Source organism: Heterodontus francisci, chromosome 36, assembly GCF_036365525.1.
Source record: "Heterodontus francisci isolate sHetFra1 chromosome 36, sHetFra1.hap1, whole genome shotgun sequence".
NCBI lineage: Eukaryota > Metazoa > Chordata > Chondrichthyes > Heterodontiformes > Heterodontidae > Heterodontus > Heterodontus francisci.
The window spans coordinates 27,579,723-27,589,784 of record NC_090406.1 but is presented as its reverse complement, the minus strand read 5'-3'; positions in this window follow the sequence as shown (position 1 = coordinate 27,589,784).

Sequence of the window (10,062 nt, the reverse complement as noted above, 5' to 3'; positions counted from 1 at the left end):
CCGTCCATCTTGTACAGGTCCCACCTGCCCCAGAATTGGTCCCAATGCCTCAGAAAGCTAATGCCCTCCCTCCTACACCAGTTCTGCAGCCACGCGTTTTATATCTCAATTCTCCTATTCCTATCCTTACTTGCACATGACACTGGGAGCAATCCTGAGATTACTGCTTTTGAGGTCCTGTTTTTTAATCTTCCTAGCTCCCTAAAACCTGCTTTCAGGGCCTCATCCCCCTTCCGACCTGTGTCATTGATACCAACGTGGACCACGACCTCTGGGTGTTCACCCTCGCCCAGAAGAATGTCCTGGAGTCATGTCTACAGCCACAGAAACACCTGTCTGTTCCCCTAACTAACGAATCCCCGATCACTACTGCTACTCTTCTTCCTTCCCTCCTGTGCAGCTGAGCCACCTGCGGTGCCACAAACTTGGCTGTTGCTGCACTCCTCTGAGGAACCATCACCCTCACCAGTATCCAAAATGGAAAACTGGTTAGTGAACGAGATGGTCTCAGGAGACTACTGCACTACCTGCCTGGTTCTCCTAGACTGCCTGGCTGTCACCCATTCCCTCTCTGCCTGCAAGCTCCTAACCTACGGTGTGACCACCTCCCTAAACTTACTAACCACATAGTTCTCTGCCTAGCGGATGCACCACAGTGACTGCAGCTGCTGCAGAGCTCAAGCCGGTGACACTTCGTTCAGATGTGTTTGTCTAGGATACATAGTGCATCTATGATTTTTCACATACCTCAGGCTGTACATTCCACTCAGTCGAGCTGCCCTACCATACCTTAACTTTAAAGACTATTTATTATAAGTGCTGAGGTGATGATCCATCTCGGCATCCTCTTGAAGTCCCCAGCATCACAGATGCCAGTCTTCAGCCAATTCAATTCACTCCGCATGATATCAAGAAATGATTGAAGGCACTGGATACTGCAAAGGCTATGGGCCCTGACAACATTCTGGCAACAGCACTATTTAATTGAAAATTATGGAGATTGAAGGCCAATGTACACCAATATTGTGGTGACATATAATTGTCTTGGAAGCAGCTGGTGCAAATACAGTTTCGAAGAAATGCGAAATGAATTGATGCAGATATCCTTACAGGAAAGATTTCAATAATTTTTCTGAATTTACTGTGTAACATCTCGCTTTACCATTTTGGGCACAACATTAAAATGACCCCCAAAGATGGGTGATTGTTTGAAGCGCAGGCAGCAAACCATTTTCTTGCTGCCTGCTCATTAGCATGATTTCTTGGTGCAGCCAGTGCTAACTGCCTTGTTCAATGGGTTCATGCACCAGCAGGGGGGGCAAAATTGTAACTTCCTAGCACTACTAAAAGCTAGCCTCCACCACTTTTATTTGTTCACAGAACGTGAGCATTGCTGGGAAGGCCAGAATTTATTACCCATCCCTAATTGCCCTTGGAAGGTGATGGTAAGCCGGCCTTCTTGAACCGCTGCAGTCCTTCTGGTGTCAGTACACCCACAGCGCTGTTTGCGAGGGAATTCCAGGATTTTGACCCTGTGATATTGAAGGAGTGGCAATATAGTTCCAAGTCAGGATGGTGTGTGACTTGGAGGAGAACTTGCAGGTGGTGGTGTTTTCATGCGTCTGCTGCCCTTGTTCTAGGTAGTAGAGGTCACGGGTTTGGACTGCTGCCACTGTGTGTTAGTGGTGGAGGGAGTGAATGTTTATGGTGGTGGATGCGGTGCCAATCAAGTGGGCTACTTTGTCCTGAATGGTGTTGAGCTTCTTGAGTGTTGTTGCACTCATCCAGGCAAGTGAAGAATATTCCATCACACAACTGACTTGTGCCTTGTAGTTGGTAGACAAGCTTTTGGGAGTCAGGAAGTGAGTTACTCACTGCAGCATTCCCAGCCACTGTCTTGCACATAGAGCCGCAGTATTTATGTGGCTGGTCCAGTTAACCTTCTGGTCAATGGTAACCCCCCAGGATGTTGATGTTGGGGGAATTAAGTGTTGGTAATGCTGTTGAATGTCAAGGGGAGATGAGCTTCTCTCTTGTTTGTGATGGTCATTCCCTGGTACATGTGTGGCACAAATGTTAACTTGCCACTTATCAGCCCATGCCTGAATGTTGTCCAGGTCTTCCTGCATGGGATATGGATTGCTCTAGTATCTGAGGAATTGTGAATTGTACTGAACACTGTGCAGTCATCAACAAACAACCTCCTGCTAACCTTATGTTGGAAGGAAAGTCATTGATGAAGCAGCTGAAGACGTTTGGGCCTAGGACACTACTCTGACGAACTCCTGTTCTTGGGCTTGGGTTTCTTGTTCTTCCAACAACCACAACCATCTTCCTTTGCACTCGATATGACTCCAGCCTGTGGGGAGTTTTCATATTGCTTCCCATTGAATTCAGCTTTGCTGGGATTCTTGATGCCATACTCGGTAAAATGCTGCCATGATATCAAGGGAGTCACTCTCAGCTCACCTCTGGAATTCAGCTCTTACGCCCATGTTTAGACCAAAGCTATAATGGGATCTGGAGCTGAGTGGCACTGATGGGACCCTAACTAAGCATCGATGAGCAGGTTATTGCTGAATAAGTGCTGCTTGATAGCACTGTCAACAACTCCTTCCATCAATTTGCTGATGATTGAGAGTAGACTGATGGGGCTGTAACTGGCCGGACTGGACTTGTACTGCTTTTTGTGGACAGGAACATACATGGGCAATATTCCACATCGTCATGTAGAGGCCAATGTTGTAGCTATACTGCAACAGGTTAGCTAGGGGCGTGGCTAATTCTGGAGCATAAATCTTCAGTATTACAGCCCGGATATTATTAACACCCAGAGCCTTTGCTGTATCCAGTGCCTTCAGCCATTCCTTGATATTATGTGGAGTGAATCGAATTGGCTGAAGACTGAAATCTTTGATGCTGGGGACCACAGGAGGAGGCCGGGATAGATCATTCAGTTGTCACTTCTGGCTGAAGGTAGTTGCAAATGCCTCAGTGCACTCTTTTGCATTGACGTGCTGGGCTCTGCCATCATTGAAGGTAGGGATGTTTGTGGAGCTTCCTTCTGCAGTTAACTGTTTAATTGTCCATCATCATTCACAACTGGATGTACCAAGACAGCAGAGCTTTAGTCTGATTCTTTGGTTGTGATCACTCAGCTCTCTCATTAGCATGCTGCTTCTGCTGATTAGCATGCATACAGTCCTGTATTATAGCTTCAGCAAGTTGGCATCTCATTTTTATGTATACCTGGTGCTGCTCCTGTCAAGCTTTCCTACACTCCACATTGAACCAGGGTTGGTCCTTGAGATCGATGGTAATGATAGAGTGAGGGATATGCCAGGCCATGAGGTTACAAATTGTGGTTGAATACAATTCTGCTGCTGCTGATGGCCCAGTGCACCTCATGGATGCCGAGATTTGAGCTGATAGATCTTTTCCAAATCTGTCCCAGTTAGCACAGTGGTAGTGCCACACAACACAATGGAAGATGTCCTCAGTGTGAAGATGGGGCTTTGTCTATACAAGCACTGTGCAATGATCACTCCTACTAATACTGTCATGGACAGGTACATCTGCGACAGGTAGATTGGTGAGAATCAAGTCAAATAGGTTTCTCCCTCTTGTTGGTTCTCTCACCACCTGCCGCAGACCCAGTCTGGCAGAAATCTCCTTCATGACTTGGCCAGCTCGGTCAGTAGTGGTGCGACAGAGCCACTGTTGGTGATGGACATTAAAGTCCCCCACACAGAGTACATTCTGTGTCCTTACCACCCTCTGTGCTTCTTCCAAGTAATGCTCAACATGGAGGAGTATGGATTCATCAGCTGAGGGAGGGTGGTAGGTGGTAATCAGCAGGATGTTTCTTTGCCCGTGTTTCACCTAAAGCCTGGAGACTTCATGGGGTCTGGAGTCAATGTTGAGGACTCCCAGGATAACTCCCTCCCAGATGTTTAACACTATGCCACCACCTCTAGTGTACCTGTCCTGCCGGTGGGACAGGTCATACCCAGGGATGGTGATGGACAAGACTGGGACATTGCTGTAAGTTATGATTCATTGAGTATGGCTATGTCAGGCTGTTGCTTGGCTAGTCTGTGCAACAGCTCTCCCAATTTTGGCACAAGTCCTGAGGTGTTAGTGAGGAGGACGTTGCAGGTTCGACTGGGCAGGGTGTGCCTTTGTCATTTCCGGTGCCAAGGTCAATGTTGGGTGGTCCATCCAGTTATATTCATATTCAACTTTTCTGTAACGGTTTAATACAACTGAGTGGCTTGTTAAGCCATTTCAGAATGCAGTTAAGGGTCAATCACATTGCTGTAGGTCTGGAGTCACATATAGACCAGACCAAGTAAGGACAGCAGATTTCTTTACCTAAAGGACATTAGTGAATCAGATGGGTTTTTACCAACAGTCAGTTTCATGATCATCATTATGGCTGGACCAGGTGCTGGGAATCATGCAGGAAGTGAATCTGACCCGTGAAACAGTGACGAACGTCACAACATGGGAGAGCGCAGGCTTGGTGGAGAAGGTAGAAAGTAGGAGAGATGTGCTATATCCACAGAGGGCATGGAGGGCCTCCAGACACACAGCCAAAAGGCAAATCTGTGGTATCGGTGCCAAGAGTCTCGCCTTCAGAACTTTGACACAGTGTTGCAAGAAGTTCAATGACCTCACATAAGTGGTCAAAGTCAGTGAATGCATCTTCAAATACCATATCTACCAACTGCACCACTAGTCTTAGCCATGCTCCACTATCACTCACCTACCAACGATCTCTATCAGTTAGGACACATTCCTAACATTCATATGCTGCACTGTAACCTCGCATACCTAGCAGTGCTGCAAGCTTCCCACCCATATCTCAGAACTTGCACTCATTGCCAGCTATTCAACCATGACAACCACATCATTCAAAAAGATTGCATGAACCTCATTAACACACTTTCTCTTGCACAAGAAGGTGGCACACAATCGGAAGCAGCAGGAACTAACCGGAGGGAGGCAGGCGTGCATGCATATCCTAACCCCCATGGAGAAGCCGGTGCTAGCCATTATTGAAAATGCATTGATTAGGCCATGGCCAGCGGCTTAACTGAAACCATAGAAGATGGCCGTATCCTTATACCTAATCCTCTTTCTCACATCCCACATCCGCCTCATCCCACAATCTCTTCTGGTTTACAAACTGCAGATGATGTAAGCATGCACCTCTTAGTCCAACCCCTGACCCCCACCACAACCTTACCTGCCAGGTAGCTAAGAATTGCAACTTGGCCAGGCAGCACAGGAACACCAAGAAGACAGTGATCATGAAGGCACACAGTCACGTGATTTCACACTCACAGCCATCAGTTCAGATACTGACGCTGCGTGTATTTTACAGGATAGATTAGAGGTGGGTTCTGCGTGTGGTGAGATACCGAGCAAGAGTGCACTGTAGCGAGGGCAAGCGGCAAGAATAGCACAGGTGCCAGCTCAAGAGGATGAGGTTGTACATGAGTTCTGCTGCAGAAAACTCAGATGAGGACTTTGATGGGCAGGCTGCAGAAGAAGACTGATAGACACATACAACAAACTGCTTGGTGAATTGGTAAGCCTGCCAGAAAGCCTTCACTTAATGTTAAGGAACATAGAGGAGTGTAATACTAATTTGGCACAGGGCTTTGTGCATACTTTGGAGCCCAACCTGTCTAGCATGGAAGTGGTAGCCAACTCAATTGGCACACTTGCGGACCAAGCTATGATGCAGCATCTGATGACTAATGTCTTGGCTTCCACCAAAAGTCTGATTGCTGCAGTGAAATCTCAGACTGAAGTTATGTAAGGCTAGCTTGCTGTCATACAAGCTCAGAATGCTGCCATCATATCTGCAGGTACCAGTGTTTAAAGAGACTTGCAGGATGTGTCACAACAGTCCAGCAATCTGTCCTCAAACTAATTTCTAGAATTGCTGAGGGGCCATCCTGGGGGAGTGACAATGGCTCAGTGGAGCACAAACCTTCTGTCCTCTCTCAGGATGACAGCATTTGCCCCCTCACCCCTGCCACTCTGCCAGTGCTCTTGCTGTTGACATGCTGAGAGGTTGCAGTGTGAAACCAGGCCTTCTAGGCGCAAGATCATCCTCCAAGGCCATCTGCATTCTCCTCCACTGAGAGTCAGCAGCCTTCCGCTAGCCATGCTGCAATCAGTGGGGTAGCACTGTGTTGGAGTAGGAGTACAGACAAAGACATACGGAAGACAGGCACTAAGAGAATGCACAAGGGTGATTAGTTGATTTTTGTATACAATATGGCATGATTTATAATTTTTTTTTGCAATGTTTATTTTGTGGGTGGCTTTTATTTTTACAATGTTGTCAAGAGGGCGATGTATTGATCAGTGACAGAAGCAAGGTTGGGAGTGTGGGACTTTTAGTGAAGGGGGAATTGGGGTTGTGGTTCCCAGTATTGCAATCAAATTAGTTCTTCATGGATAGCCCAGGCAAACGGCAGTGTCTAAGTTGGTGCTTTCCCTCTGCCTACTCTACCTGCTCCTCATCCTGATGCTCCTGAGCTGTTCACCATATAGCTGATCACAAAGGCAGTCCTTTCATGATGGCAATGTTGTAAAACATGCAGCAGACCAACACGTATTGTGAGACTTTCTCAACTGAGTACTGCAGGGCTCTACCAGAGCGATTCAGGCAGTAGAATCATTGTTTCAGCATGCTAATGGTCTGCTCTATCACATTTCTTGTGGTAGCATGGCTCTTATGCATACTGCTCTTGAGTTTCGAGCAGAGTCAATAGCCTGATAGTCAAACAGTCACCCTTTGGTTTGCCATGGTGGCTCAAGTGCAGCTGGCACAGCAGACTGCAATAGAATGAAGGCATCGTGACTGCTGCCAGGATACTGGGCATTGACCTGCATGATGTACTGCCGATAGTCACACACCAACTGAACATTGAGGGAGTGGAATCCCTTTCGGTTCCAGTATATGGCAGAGTTTACATTCAGCTCCCACAAAGCGACGTGCATTTAGTCTATGGCACAATGCACCATAGAGAAGCCTTAAATCCTAGCAAATCCTCAAGCTTGCTCTGTCTGCTTGTTGCTGGCAAGAGAGCATGAAATGTATTTGGCTCTCTTTGAATAGAAAACCTCACTGCCCTCCCTTATGCAACTGTGGGCAGCAATTCCAGCTCCAGCCTGGAAGGAGCCTGACACCTAAAGGTTCATGGTCACGGTCACTTTCACAGCCATTGGCAATGTAGTCCTTGGTCTACTCTGAGGTTGGAGTTGTGGCTGCAGCAATTGGCAGTTTAATGTGAGGGCATCCTTATTGAAGCACATACATCTCACACAGGTAGGAGAATTGCTCCCTGAACATTCTGGGTGGATATGGCTTCCTGCTGAGTGTTCTTCTCCCCTTCCTCCTCCTCCTCTTTTTTCTAGCAGTTTGTCCTGCCATGGTCTCTGCTCATTCTCCCAGTCATGCTCTATTCCAAGGGGAATACCTACTAGTGCAGCCCTGTCTTAAAGTAACTGATTTGTGCAGAAGCCTTGAAGTCAGCAAAAATTCCTTCAGTACTTGCCACACCACTGTAGACTTTAGCAACTTGAAACAATTATGGAAAGCACCAAACACTTGCAGAATTGTAGCATCAGCCGGAAGAAATCAACCAACAACTAACCAAATGGGTGTCCTTCATGCAGCTTAACGCATGTTCAGCTGTTCAAAGTTAAGAGAGGGCATCAGCTGGTGTGTGGAGCTCCAAAATGCACTTCCAGCATCAAATCAACTTTGCATGCTGATTGATGACATGCTCTGCCTGTTCTGCATACTTAATGTGGATATTAGCTAAGGCACACTAATGCCTTGATCAAAACACCTTCTGGCATGATTCATGGCAGAGGTACATGCAAGCAGGGGACTCTGTTTTGTCCCCAAACCGCACCCATAGCACCCAAACAATGGGTGCTGTCGAACTCAATTTTACCCCCTTATTCTTTTCAGCTTTTTACATGCATCTTTAAACTTAATTACATTGAAGCAGTTATACACAGAATGGTTAACCTTTTGGAAGACGTCATTCGATTTAGAGCTAGATTAGGAGTACAGAATCGCCAAACAAAGACAATGAATTGAATTTTTCAGCGACGCTCGAGATCCCAATGCTGAAGAGACTGCTTTTTGGGAAGGGGTGGGCTGGGAAGTGGTATTCAGCAATGGCTGGCCAATTATCTGCTGACAGATGGAGTAAGTGCCTTATTTAAGGGGCTGTGAGCACTCTTTTACATCGATCCAGCCCTAAAGAAGCCTGAGTGGAAGAGCTGTGACAGAGGGCCTGTCAAAGAATGGCAGAGGAAAGATCCTGGGTGGCCCCATGGTTTAGTGATGCCTGCCTGCAATGTCTCCTCCAGCCTGCTCGGCCAAGTCGGGAGGTTCTCTTCCCCCGAGATAGGAGGAGACCTGCCCACGAGAGCAAGCTAGCCTGGACAGAGATCGCAGAGGAGGTCAGCAGGCATGGGGTCATCCTCAGAACTTGGCTACAGTGCTGCAATTGGGTGAATGACCTCATGCAATCAGCTAAGGTGAGTGAACCAAACATTGGCCGAGATTTTATGTGGCCACCTGAGGTGGGGTCAGATGCGGGATGCATGGAATATCACGATGGGGGCGGAGGATCTGTCACCTCCCCGTCGCCAAGCGGTCTTCACAGGGGCGAGATAGGTCGACGATGGCCTCCCCACCTACAGGCCAAAGGCCCGTAAGTGGCCTATTAAGGGCCTCTTCCCGCCACTGCTGGAATCTTACCAGCGGTTGGGGGGTGCCTCCACCATGCAGGGAGGGCACCTTGTAACTAGAGGAGCACTCCCTACGGGCTTAGGGGTGGTTACTTCCTCCATGGGAAATCTGTGGCCCATGGAGGAACCCCGTTGGGAACTGCTTTACCCCCAGGAACCCCCCCGCCCTGCCCTTGCCGGGGCTTTCGAACTGGCCCCGGCAACCCCGCCTCACTTCCTGAGATCCGGGATTCCAGTGCTGGGCCTGGGTCCGAGGCCTCTGCAGTATCAGCAGTGGCCACCACTCCCAGTGGTGCTACCAATACTGCTGAGCTGCTGGCATTCTGATTGGCTGGCAGCTCTTAGAAGCGGGATCCACGTCTTTAAAGGGACTTGGTTCCCAGCTCCTGAAACTTAGATTTAAAAAGACCGGAGCTAGCTCTGGGGGGGCCACGAAAAGGTAGAGGCAGGTTTTCCCCCGCCTTTTCAGCCTGGCACCGGGAGACCCACCTCCAACACTATATCCAGTCCATTGCTTTCCTTAAGGGCTTATGTGTGGCTATACATGAGAGTGAGCTTGCTAGAAAAGGAATGCCAACCTAGTCACTGCCATTGGGGCCAAGCCACAGCATTGCCTTTCAGAAGCATGGTAGCATCTTTGTGAATGGCCCCAGTTCATCAGAGTTGACTCCTGCACTGCCACGTCTGAGTGGCCACATGCAGGGGGCATTGCAGGTGGTAAGGGGATGGTAAGGTGGCCATGAGCGTAGGTATTGGCTGTGTCTTTGCCGGCAATAACAATGCTCATCTATGTGCTTATAGGACAAGACAACCCACAATGTGAAGGAAAAGGCAATGACGGCAATGGCATCCCATTCCTCACAATCCTGGAGGCACTAGAAATTGGAGGACACCATGGGGGCCGTTCCATCACTGATAGTGACATAGGAGTAAAGACACGAGAGAGTGAATGGCCGCATGGATGGGCACAAGAAAGCCTCAGGCAAACACAAGGCATAGTGTTCATATGTCCAGAACAGGTTACGTGGAGCTCGACGCTGGGAGTAGTGTAAAGGAAGTGATGGAATTCACATTGTCTTCTAATTAATCTTCTCTCTCATGCAGAGCAAATGCAAGAACAGCCAGCTCCAGAGACTGGGGAACAGCCGTCCACCTGTGAGGAGTAGAAGGGAGCCTCAGGGGAAGCACCGTCTCATTATTCCCCTGCACTCTCCACTCGGGCAGATGCTCTAACTTTGGTGTCTATTCGTTCGCGAGTAGTTCTGGGAC